Below are 13,525 nucleotides of genomic sequence, written 5' to 3'. Positions count from 1 at the left end.
GGCCATGGATTTTCATATTTTGACGTCTGCTATGTTGTTCGAGGTCGTTTAATTCCTATCCTAAAATCGCCTGCATTCACTGACACAGAATCGCTAGTCTCATGGCGGTAGAGACGTTTTTTTTTATACTCAGTTTATTGGATTTCGTTTTTGGTATGCGACAAATTCATCATATTTATCGGATATCATTTATGCTTTGATAACATGCTGTTTACCTTAACCACACGGAACCCGCCGCGGTGGCTCAGTGGCTAAGGCGTTGTGCTGCTGAGCACGAGGTCGCGGATTCGATCCCAGACTGTGACGGCCGCTTCTCTGATGGATGCGAAAAGCAAGAACGACCGTGTGTACGAGATTTAGATCCCCAGGTGGTCAAAATTAACCCGGAGCCCTCCAGTACGGCGTGTCTCATCGCCTGCGTAGCGTCGGCGCGTTAAACCCTGTATGCAATCAATCAGTCAATTAACCACGTGGAGGCTTACAAGCACCTTAAATCGGACCGTAAAATGTTTGCACCCGCGATATTCTCAAAGCACTGTAGCAGCCCACATTCCAATACTCTTTGTCCGCCGAATGTTTGAATGTGATTGATACAGACAGAACCGTCTGTGCAGACAGAAACCGACACGTCGCCATGCAGTCAGGGCTTAGCTTGCACTGTGGACTCGAGAAGCAGCGTTGAAGCGCGCAGGCGATAACCAGGTGTTGCTTTGGCCGCGCTGGGTCCGCCAGCAGTAAAAGCGAATCAGAATTTTAAAAATAAGAATGCCTGAACCGCGGAGACTGCTGGTCGAGAGAAATTATACCAGACAGTGTTTCGTGGCGTCACAGCGTTGCTTTTAGGAAGCAGACAGTACTTCCTTTATCTTTCAATATTATTTTTTCAATAACGCTTGTGGTATACCAGCTAAAGCGGTTGAGTTACAATCATCAAGGAGCTAGTATTGTCCTTACACTCGTTTTTTCTTCTGTGTTTTTTATCCGTTCCGTGTACTACCAGTCTGAAAAGTAGAAGCGGCGCACAGAGCTTGTTTCTAGCCGTGCTGTTAATTCCTGTTCCCAACGGCTGAGACAGTACGCTGGAGGAACTTTCGACCTAGTCGGAATGTCAATGCGCATCCTTCCTCGGGCACAACCCAGTCACTTAAGAATTCCGCGTGCAAGCCCGTGCAGGTGTATCAGCGAAGTCGGGAATCTACAAGGTTTGGAAACACATTGAAAAAAACTAACACGCCGCATTATCCTCGACCTCGTCGTGTGCGACTCACGGGAAGCAGGAGCATGGATTGCGAAATAAGCGCCATCATTGCATTCTAGTTTCGTACCATGGTATTAAAATTCAATGCGAGTCCGTTTCCTGCAGTTTGCAGGAATACAGGAACTATATTAACTCCCATTTTTTGGTAACCTACACTTCTCAATTGTAAAATTGATTTCGGCGCACGTTAAAGATCCCCAGGTGGTCAAACTTAATCCGGAGCCATCCACTACGGCGCGCCTCATCGCCTGCGTTGCGGCGCGGCGCGTTAAACCCTGTAATAAATCAATCAATCCACTAAATTCCGTTCTTCAAAATACATAAAAAGAATTTTGGTAGAAGTGGTCCAATGCAAACATTGACAGGCATGTAATGACGCACTCAAATTATGCATGAAACATTTACTGTAGTAGAAGTGGTAAGCGAATATATCTACTTATAGACCAAGTTGTCACCCCGGATCCCAACTATGAGGCAGAGATAATTAGAAGAATAAGAATGGGGTGAAGTGTATTCGACAGGCATTCTCAGATAATGAATGGTAGCCTACCATTATCCCTGAAGAATAAAGTGTATGACAGCTGCATCTTACCGGTACTCACCTACGGGACAGAAACTTGGAGGCTCACTAAGAGGGCTCACCTTAAATTGAGGACGACTCAGCGAGCAATGGAACGGAAGATGATAGGTGTAACATTAAGGGACAAGAAGAGAGCGGAGCGGGTCAGGGAACAAACGCGAGAGCGGAGCGGGTCAGGGAACAAACGCGTGTTAAGGACATATTAGTAGAAATTAAAAAGAAGAAATGGACGTGGGCAGGGCATGTAATGCGAAGGCAAGATAACCATTGGTCATTAAGGGTAACAGAGTGGATCCCTAGAGAAGGCAAGCGTGGCAGGGGACGGCAGAAAGTTAGATGGGCAGATGAGATCAAGAAGTTTGCAGGGATAAATTGGTCGCAGTTAGCACAGGGCCGGGATAATTGGAGATTAATGGGAGAAGCCTTTGCCCTGTAGTGGGCGTAGATAGGCTGGTGGGCACGACGACGACGACGACGACGACGACGACGACGACGACGACGACGACGACGATGATGATGATGATGATGATGATGATGATCTACTGTAGACGTTTCTGGGCTGCTGTACAAAAAGGTTTAAGGGTGATTGGTGGTAATGGGGGCATGGAGGGAATAGCTCCCTCCAGGCGGCAAAATTTAAAACGGCCTCAACTCACCGCGAGGAGACAGCTGTTCGGCCTGCTGTACTCCAAGGCAGGCCTGCTGTGCAGTTTCACCTGAACACACTCGATTGACCAATACATGCCCCCGGCGATGAAATTTCGGCGATAGGCGATGCCAAGCATACAATATGACTCAAAAGTTCGGTATGCTTTGTATGCAAGCATGGCGTCCTGCAGTGCGCAGGGCCACAATGCAGATCGCATTTCGGAGTCAAATGAGATGGACGTTGCTTTAATTCGCTGAATTTGCTTTGTTCGCGGCATGAATTGGACACTAGCCTGGCACTGTGGGGAAGCTGAATAATGGAACTGCCTTAGAATGGGCTTGTAAGAAATACATTTTAAGAGGGCTGGCTGTGTTATAGTCGTCCAGTGAACCGCCCTAACGCGGCGTTGCGAGCGACGCATACGCCTGCGTACAGCGCCCCTTAAACGCGGACTGTGTTAAAACTGGCCGAATTACGGCAGTATTGTGGTCTAGTTCTTGTTTTGAGGTGGTGTAATGTGCTCTAGAAATATACCATGTCATTCTGCTAATTGCAACCCGCTTAGGTATGCGCAGTTCACTTAGTACGTATTGCACACAGCCGCGGTTTGTGTACAATGTGGGCTGAAACATCGCATCCCAGAAGATGCAGAATACAGCTTTTTTAATTCCAAGTGACCAATTGAGCGAGTTAGCAGCCGAGCCGCAGACATGTCTCAAATGGAGTTTTCCGCTGTGAAGAACAAGCTGCGCATACAAAAAACAAACGATATAACGAGGATTGTTGTGTTCTCAAGTCTGTCTATTTCCTCAGTTGGTTTCGAAATCACCTCTGGCATGAACCGAGATCTGCCTGTATGACTAACACTGACGAATCATAGCTGAATCATTATTTCATCACGCCAGCTGCTGAAGTGTAGGTGGCAAAAAAAAAACCAAAAACAAAACGAGGTTAAAAAGGCTAACACAACAAAAATGTTTAGCGCCACCCATCCCGGCAGAATAATGGGATAAGTATGCGTGAAGCTCAAGTTGTTAACTGTGAGGGTGTCTTCGTCAGTGTTAGTCATACAGGCAGGTCTCGGTTCATGCCAGAGGCAATTTCCAAACCAATTGCGGATTGCGGAAAATACAGTCGAACTATCGTCGATTGATTGATGGTAGGGTTTAACGCGCCGACGCAACGCAGGCGATGAGGCGCGCCGTAGTGGAGGGCTCCGGATTAATTTCGACCACCTGAGGATCTTTAACGTGCGCTGAAATCTCGAACAGACGGGCGTTTTTGCTTTTCGCCTCCATCAGAAAAGCTGCCGCCGCGGCCGGGAATCGAACCCGAGACCTCGTGCTCAGCAGCGCAACGCCTTAGCCACTGAGCCACCGCGGCGGGTAACACAACAATCCTCGTTATAGCGTTTGCTTTTTGTATACGCAGCTTGTTCTGCACAGCGGAAAACTCTAGTTGTGACCTGTCTGCCGCTCGGCTGCTAACTCGCTAAATTGGTCGCCTGGCATTAAACAGCTGTCCTCTCCACTGGCGTCAGAGGACGCCGATGCTTACCATAATGATGCGTTGGGTGGTGCGTTGGATTTTCTTCGCTGAGAGTAGTCCCGGTTGAGTTTCCTCGGAAGACCGGTGTTCCAGCAGGGAACGTTGGTCACGTGTCTTCTTCTTCGTCTTCGCCTTCAGCGGGTGGTGGGTGCACGCAAACGTCTTCTTCTTCCTCCTCTCCGTCTTTTTTCCTTTCTCCTTACGGTATTGGAGCTTTATCACGGAGCATAAGATTGGCCGGGCCTTGTAAACGGGCTTTTTTTGGGTAGTTAAAAGTGCATAGGTAAAAATGGTAAAAGAATCACAGATAGAAGAAGAACCACATACAATCCGCTGGGACGATGGGGGACGTAAAGGAAGACTAGTATCAACAGAGTCTTGTGGTTGAGATGAAATCGGCAAGGGGACAGCAAATTTATTAACAGCAAAGCTGATATGCAAATCTCAATTTTTCGTGTCCACACTTAAAAATACAAAGAAATTGCCGAGCGCGCATGCCTCGTGGCGACCGCCCCGCAGTCAACAAAACCAAGAAAATGCCGAGCTCTTGTGCGTGCGTGCCTCGCGACGACCGCCCAGCGTCCCCTGCACATGTTTGTCAAGCCAAACATACCCACTTAGGAAGATTGACCATGACTGGCGAAAAAACTCCAGCGTTCGCCGTAATAGTGGCAACACTTGCTCGAAACGAGGAAGACACGTCATAGCGTACGCCCCTTGAAGGTGATGGCTAAAGATTACCACTTCCGAAAAAAATGAAAGAAGCTCACACTTACAGCAACAATGATGGAGTAAAGGCCGTTACGGCAGCGAAGAAGAAGCAAATCGGCTGCAATCGTGGACTTACACCTTCGTTATGGTCGTGAAGTCACGATTATGATCACGATCATAACCTTCGTTATGGTCGTGAAATGACGTCATTTTTTAAAATTATTACGACAGTAGCGGCAACAGTCTGATCCTGGCCTAAGGTTCATTGTACGCACGTCGCGTTTTGAATTCGGAAAATTTGAGCCATGACGGAATATTTTGCTGTGCACCTTTCGTTTCCGGAACTTGCGTCACATAAACACCAGCAAAAGTCTACAGGTTGAAGGAACTCTGCCTTCTTGAGCGAGGGCGCTGGGTAGATATTTGCGCTGTGTGTGTTTACAGAGTGCCACGAACAGGCGATCATAATTCACTGTTGTCTCGGGTAATCACAGAGCTGCTGTGACCGTGACCTTTTTGAGTTGTTCCGACGCACCTGCGCAAGACAGCGCGCGCGAAGTCAGCATCGGACGGCAAGCGGGCATTGACGTCCTTGAAAGAACTCGGTTCCGTGCGCTCGCGCAATTATGTTCGACCAGAAGACACCGTGAGAGAAAAAAAGACGAAGTGTTACCTGAATGCGCTTTGGCGCGTGGGCCTCAAACCCTTGAGGTAAAACGCATGGGAGTAACGACGGGCACTATACTTCCACGGTAACGTTGCTCGGACTCGTCGCATCTGCTGTTCCTTCATGTGCAGGTGCACCGTTCACTTGCTAACCCAGAGGTCGCAATCTTGGTTTCTGCAGCTGCCGATTCTACAAACGCGCGTGAAACGGCGGAGGAAGGAGGAAAGAATGCGTATTACGAGCACAACAGAAGATGGTGGAGCCGTTTGGTCAAGTGGAATACTTCCTAATACCAGGATGTCCTGTGTGGAAGGGGTCAAAGGAAATAAAGAACAGAAGCTCCTATTTTGAGGTGTTGGCTAACTGGTGCAGACTTTGACTTGTACGCCCAACGGGGCAGTAATTAAATAAGATCAGACCAATCAGGGGCTGTAGGGCATGCCCTTACCTTTTAAAGGTTACCCCTAGTACAAGCGCTACCGCTTCCTCCTGTCATCCGTGTAATGGAGGCTACTGCATTCCACTTTCAAAAATATTTGGGATATGTACCTGGAGGGAAATCAGTTTTGAAGTGGGACACCCTAAACAGAAAACTTGACCCCGCTACCATCTCCTATACGTCCGTCCCGTGGTGGAAGACACTTGCGCGCCGTCAGGCAACGCTCAATTCCTCGTCCCCAATGAGAAGTACGAGAAAAATGTGCCCGCACTCTTGTCAATGACAAAACCCATGATGAAGTTGATATTCTGACATTTGTATCAACGCAACGATCCGTGGCATGACGGCAGCTGTTGCCTGGACTTGCCCCGAGCTCCCCAAACTCCAGGGCTCCAGCATTATCACTATCACAGATTCTGGGCGCTCTTCGAAGCATATCGCAGCTCCAAAACTTTCCGCATTATTACTGACTCGCATGTGGCTCTTCGCGAACTCATTACTATCTTTAAGCGCAACTATGGGAGAACAAGCCTTCTCTGGAAAGTACGGGAACTCTACCAGGCAAGGATTACAACACACAAGATTGGAACCCCTGGAATATATATACCTGCGGAGCGGATGGTATATAGCCAAAGCCAATGGGCGCACGACGCTGCCCTGGAGTTCTTACGCAACATTTCAGTGGTGGCCGCCACTGCCCCAGAGACACCCGATTCAGCGAGTATTCCGGTGTGCACAGACAACTCTAGTTAGGGCCACCACCACCAGCTAACCGAGGTTTCAACCCCGGTTTCTATTACTAGTTCGAGATCCTCCCCAGAACAGGAGAACACTTCTCCAACAAAGTCTACGCTGACACGGCATGAACATTAGGTAACAGTGGTCAACCCACAGGCATCCATCCCAACCCTCCTGGTGCCCCCACGCTGGAAGTGGCAGCGCACTTAACTTTTCCCGCCTTCTCAACTAGCCGCGCACCGCTTCGCACAGGCTCCACAATACGGACTACAACGTCAGGACGCGTTCAGTATGTCAGTAACAAAACAACCCCAACAATTCGAACCAGTTACGCAGTTCTTACAAAATGGTCTCTGTAGTGTTGCATAACGGCTGAAGGACGCCCGCTCCTATCTCAACTCATATCTGAGTGCATGTCTCTTGTGACGCGTTCCATATTAGTGGCTCCCAGTTACACTATAATGTGTTCTGAATTGAACCCTTTACCAGCCCACAGAGGGCCAAGAAAATGTATGTGGACCGACGCTGAGGGACGTACCGGATTTGAACTGACCACAGAAATTTTAATTGAAACGTCTTTCTTCTAAACCGCCTTCCCCTTTCCTGAAACAGGGTTTCTTGGCTTCCTTTTTTAACTTGAATCATTCATTCATTCATGTGCTGTTTCACACGTAGATACGGCTCTTGAATCATCATCTGGCTTGGTGGCCTCCAGTTCTCTGTCTGTTCACATTTAGTAAAAAAACTTATCATTAATGATATTACCGTAATCTATAGTGACAATTTAGCTATGAGAGGAGATCGCAGTTCAGGGAGTCCCTACCTCGAATACGACGAGTCTGAGAAGACTCGAGTGCATGGCATTTTGTAAAACAAAGCTACGAAAAGGGCTGCTCGGAAACCCGTTGCTTTCCCGCTAGCTGAGGTGCGCGAAATAGCGTGTGCTATTTCGTGTGGGCCTTCTTTGGGACTGAGGCCGTTCGTTAACGATACACTCCGCCGACGATGTCAGGCACCGGCCAGCGCTGATTGGTTGTGACGCGAGCGTGCCTCTTCGGTCTCCACGAAGCCCCGCTCCGACCTTAACGACCCGGACGTCTTTCCCTTGGCACGATGCTCAGTGCGTGCGGTGAAAATGCGAGTGCCGCACCACAAGGGGCTTTGTGCGCGCCAACATGAACTGGTTGGCAATCTTGTCTCGTCATCGACCATGACCTAGATCCACGCTGATGCAACGCGTAGCCCGCCACCTCGTTGCGAATTTACTGTTGTACTTCCTCGATTCGGGCTGCGAAAAGCACTGCAGCGCTCAGGGTTTTGCAGTTGAGACTGAAAGACGCGATGCTATTTTCTTCCGTCTGATTCGAGGAGCATGACGGGAAGGCCTTCGTAGTACTATAGCTGTTTCCAGCCTTGACTAATCTCTCTGGAGCCTGTTGCCGCAGTTCCGGGCTGACGATTGGATTAACACCACGGTAGGAACACGCAAGTATATGTTCTGAGGAAATAGCGAGTCGTGTTTAGTCCACTTGCAAAGCTTGCTTACATTTAACATCTGGATTCGTGTAAGAAACCGGGCAGGTTAACTGCATACGGAAGTCGGAAAATCTTAAGAACTTGATAGGAAAAAAATGCAGCTCAGGACGGCTAATTCCTTTCGTAGAAGTGAAGCGTTGCCATATATACAGTACAGCCTTTGATGTTGCCCCAGGGAGTGTCTTGTCGTGTTCTTCAGTGACCCCAGAGTTGTCCAAAGTCGACGTGTTTGTCGTACAAGAAATTCTTTTTTGGGGGGTGCGTTACAAATGTGCTCTTAGATTTGAGACAAACTATTCAATCTTTTGGTATGCTTTCTAGCCTCTCAGGCTATATTATCAGTGCGGTTGTTCTGAAAGCTGTGCCTTCTATCTTCCTGAAAACGGCGTTGTTAAGAAAACATGCCGGAGGTCGCAACTCGCACTGAAGTTTATTTGTTTTAATTGAAACGTGTGTGTGTTCATTACCGTTTATAAAATCCTCATATAACACCCACGTTTTCTTCCATTTTACCGCACATTCCTGTTCAGTGGTGTAGCGAGGGGGCAGCTCGCTATGCCCCCTCGCTACGCCACTGCTACTATTTCTGGCGCTGTCATGCACGGCGACCAAGGAAACCACCTGCGCCGGAAACTATCCTAGGATTTTGTCTAGAACCCCACGAATCCTGTCCGGAAAGAGTACCTACCCTGCCGTGGTGGCCCGTTTCGCTCCTTGCATGCCTAACTACTGTGCAAGGCATTCATCGTCGGGGGTGTTCTGCGAGCTCGCGCTCCACGACGCCACGGAGAGTCGCTGCTCAGAACAAACTACAGAAGATTCGCGGGTAAAACCGTCAGCAACTCCATGCAACCATGGCATCCGACGGAAACCAGTGCGTTAACAACATTAGACTTCGTTTCCGCACCTTCCCCCCCCCCCCCCCTCCTTCCAGGTTCGTGGGAATCTTGTTCTCCACGGGTTAGTTTTAGTCGCTTTGTCCTTTTTTAAGCATTTGCCGTAATTTTGTTCTAAGGGGGGCGGGGGGGGGGCACTCTTTTCTATAGGGGGGTGATGTCGCGAAGTTGCGGTAGTTATTAAAGACGATAGTCTTTCTTGGGCTACTTAAACCCAGAAATTTTGGTCTGTCTGTCTGTCTGTCTGTGACTCGATTCAGCCACCCGGCCAAAGTAAAACGAAGTCTGCGCAATAATCATATATACTCACAGCCAAATCTCAACGTCCAAGTCCGGTTTATACGTTCATACTTGTCAACATTGTCGAACAAGAACAAGGCATTACGCAAATTAAGACAGAAAATTAATACATAAGGGATATTTACAGTGTTCATTTATAAAAAGAAAAATTATAGATGCTTGATTTTCGAGAAATGAAATAGTACTACATACACTGCAGAAAACAAAATTCACACTGTCGCCTGCGGTCGCCCGCGCCACTAAAGCTTCTGGCGGCATTATAAGAAATCAACCGGCAACAGTTACGAAAGGTTCCACTATATAGGTTCCACGTTCTGTTTGGAACGCGGTTCTATAAACGTTGAAGTAGGGCGCCTCGATTCACGCGCGTCTCCGCCGTACGTCAGCGCTGGTATCGAGGCACCCGGCCTGTAGCAGTGGAACGCGGTAAATTTAAATCAACTTGAGCAATCCCATAGCGTGTTTAACTTGGGAGGAGCGCAACGCAAGATGAACAACTTAAGAGGTGAGCGGGAAAACAAAGGGAGGCATTTGCTTGGCAAATGTCGGCAAAGACTATCGTCTTTCGCCGACATTTGCAACGAAAGGAGCAGATACGCGGCCAATTTGTTTCTCATGGACACCTGCCGGAACTCCCGGCGCCGGTTGTGCCTTAGGCCGCTATCACATGTAGCGTATTTTGTTCGCGTTTTGGCGCGCCGATGTCGCCCCGCGTTGACGCATGTCAGCGCGCATCGCCAAAATGCACGCAGACGTGTGTCCTTCTACTACACCACTAAGGACACCACTACACACGGAGACGTGTGTAGTGGTGTCCTTCGTTAAGTTTAATATTTATTGTTTTTTTATGTACCTATGTATTTCAGTTTCTCGATGAAGCGCAGATATCTATTTCCCATAAATATGCATCGAGCGAAGCTATCGCTCCTACATTTTGCACTGCTGGTTTAAATAGCAAAAGAACATGATTGATGAAGTTCATAAACTTGCTCGCTCGAATATCTCATGCACTGCGCATCGTATGTGCTCGTCCCTATTATCCTTCTTTCATCTATACTTGGATGCTATTACAAGTGCTCTGTGTCGTAGTAGAAGATTTTTGTTTTGCATTGAACTGTGGTGTTCTTGATTATGTTATTTTTATAATTTAACACGTCTTCGGCAGCGCTTATATACAAGGCGCTGTTACACGTAGTGCTTCTTGGAATGTCGTATCGTTGTGTGTGCGCCGAGCGATTGCTTTTAGTTTCTAGGTAATTTTTATATGTATTATGCACGAATACATGCCCCCCCCCCCCCAGCTAATGACCCTCTGTTGCTTTTGTGGTTTGATGAAATAAAATATTTAAAGCATTACAAATTGTGCTCCAACACTTTTTTCAGCTTCATCTCCGTTACTTCAAAAATGGTTTCAAACGAATTCATAATTATGTCTTAAAAGTAAATTCGGCAGTCATATCGCAAAACACGAACCCAATATCTTGACAAAACATCTCATAACACCATTCGGCAAAAATCTAGGGAACTTTTTCATCTGAGCGAGGGGGCAAGTGGCTTCGCAGCATGGAGGAAAAAAAGCTTAGGAGGGAGCGTCACGTGACTATTGTGAAGCCTAGCCATAAAAAATAAAAAGGAAAAACTGATGGGAGATGCCCCACCTCACGTGACAGGCAAGCGGTAGTTCTTTGCGCCTCATGCGGCCGCCCGCCTGCCCGCGCTATGGTGCGTCGTTCCGTTCGGATGCCGGGCCGTCCGGGTATTCGGGTTTCCCCGTCCGGGCGTTACGCGCAGCGCTGCCTGCAACCCTAAACGCGCAGCAGGCTGATCGTGCAGGCAAAGTGTTCGGACGGGAGAGACAGAAAACATTTTTATTTATTGAGCTCTGGGATCCGTCGAAGTTCGCGCCGCAGTCGAAGTGTCGTGTTCCGCCGCCGTGCAAAAATGGAGATGTCACAGTACGACATCCGTACCTCACATTTTATTTCACAAAATACACTCACTTCCTTGGTTCTGGTCATTGGTGGCTAGACAGCCAATAAGCGCATTGTACCATTTAAGCTATGGCTGCACTGACTGCAAAGGTGAGTCTACACTGTCCTGCTTCCTTGCACTGGCAGTTTCATGCACACTGAATCGTGGTAAGGGCCTTAGCCTTGGCTTCGAGGTTAGTGAAAGGCGTGCCAGTTGTCCTTGGACAGGAGGTTGCCGACACCCTCTCAAATGGAGCTGCATGTGGCACACAGTATGCCACAATTGCTACGCAGGAAGTCCTTGCTCGTTTTGTAGCCAAATGCTGAATGGTCGATGCTGCTGCTAAACTTTCGGGCGTGGGCTTTGTCCAGCTGAAGTACATCGATGCCACTCACGAAGTGGTCAGCCAGGTGCGGCACAAGTTGTCCTTGGTCTCTTATGGTACCACAGATGGCTCGAGTTGGGCGTTGGCTGCTGCACAGGTCGCGGCTGGTTGGCGCTGTTGACGGGCTTGGAACCTGTAGGTGGCTGGCTCACGAGCGTTTTTCACTTTTTCTGTCCATGGACAAAGTTTTCGGCATGCTGGGCTTGCTGTTGGCTGGGCTGAAAGTAGTTGGCAGGTGGTTCACCGACAGTATTAACTCTTTCTGGCTGCTGAAGGAATTCTGTATGTGCTTGACTTCCTTTGTGAGAACTGGCCTGACAGAACTTGGTTTCGCCACCCACCCGCGTCAAGCGTACGGCATCCGGGAGGCTCAGAAGGAAGCGGAGGGGGCCACAGAAGCCGTACTGTTTGAATGGAAGCTCCTGGCCTTTACTTGTTTTGAATTCGCACAGAAGCTGTAGAGTTAGCGGTTGCTTGGCAGCGATGAGCAAGGCACGGATGATGGCTTTGATTGTAGCTCATTACATTCCCCTTTGAAAGCCATGGTTCACTAGGGTCCCTGAGTTTTCAGGAACTGCTTTCCTTCTGCATCGTACCGGTATGAGCTCCGACTGTAGGGCAACGCGCTAGCAGGTAAACACGGAGCTTCGTATCAGTGATATGGTCAAGATCATCGCTGTGGCAAGCAAAAACAGCTCTGTGTTCGGCCAATGTACCGTTTATAACTGCGTGCTGGCTGGGAGTGGGCTGGCTGCGAAGTGGGACGATGGAATATTGGAGTGATGGCACGCGAACACCGCGTCGGATGCGACGGTGTCATGCGACAGGGGCACTTCTTGAGGGCAATGTTTGGGCTACTAACACTTGCTATGGTGGCTGCTCTGGCAAAGGCAACGGATCATGTTGCAGGCAGTCTTTGGCACTGTGTCTGGCAAGGCTAAGTACCGTGGCTGGGTCTAGCGTCAAAGGCACCGCGACGGACGAGGCAGACGCCTTCGCTTCAACTGGGGGGCTAGCTTCATGCTGCTGCCGAATGTCGGCTTCCAGTCACCGAAGAGCTCTTCTTTGAAACCGGCAGTGTCCAGCTGTTGCCGTGCCAATTCTTTCCGTATGAGGTCGATGAATAGGCGCGACATTGTCACTGAGACGAGCCGCTCCTACACAATTCTTGGCATGATTTTCCGCCGAGCAGGATACACGCAGGCGGTCACACACAAAATACAATCTTGCTGGAGCGTCCGCCAGCAAGATTGGCGGACGCTCCAATCTTGCTGGTGGTCTAGACCACCGGACCTCTCAGGAGCACCAGCACACCTTTGCCCTCCCCCCTCTCCCCCCCCCCCCCCCCCCCCAAATGTGTGTGCATCACATCACCCACACGCGCGCTGATGTAATTCTGCCTGGATCCACAACGGTTACGTATACATTCTAAAATGTCACATGAAGGAAATTTTGAGCAATCGTCAGCGTTACTTCAGTAACCGAAATGACAGATAAATTATCAACTCTGCAAGTTTAAGCCACTCTTCATGTTGTAGCCTCTTCTGTGTCTATCATGTTGTATCCTGTAGCCATGCTTCAGTTTGAACATCAGGGCCTCTGTTATCCAATGGAATACTTTAACTGTGTCATTACTGTCCGTTTCATGCTGAAGCGTGGTAGTCTGTAGCTTTTATGTATGCGTGACCATGCCATTACGGATGTTTTCTTGGTGCACTCCGGGAAACAAAATGCTGACTTGTTTCGAGCATCGCATCATGCCCCAAGGTCATGCTGGGTCTGTACGACTGTCCAATGCTCTGTTTTTTGGTGGACTAAGGAGCTTCCCAACTTAATTTCAATTTCCC

The sequence above is a fragment of the Haemaphysalis longicornis genome, unplaced genomic scaffold (assembly GCF_048455015.1).
Source record: "Haemaphysalis longicornis isolate Haplotype H1 unplaced genomic scaffold, Haemaphysalis longicornis Haplotype H1 scaffold_9, whole genome shotgun sequence".
Classification (NCBI taxonomy): Eukaryota; Metazoa; Arthropoda; class Arachnida; order Ixodida; family Ixodidae; genus Haemaphysalis; species Haemaphysalis longicornis.
This window is presented reverse-complemented; position numbering follows the sequence as displayed.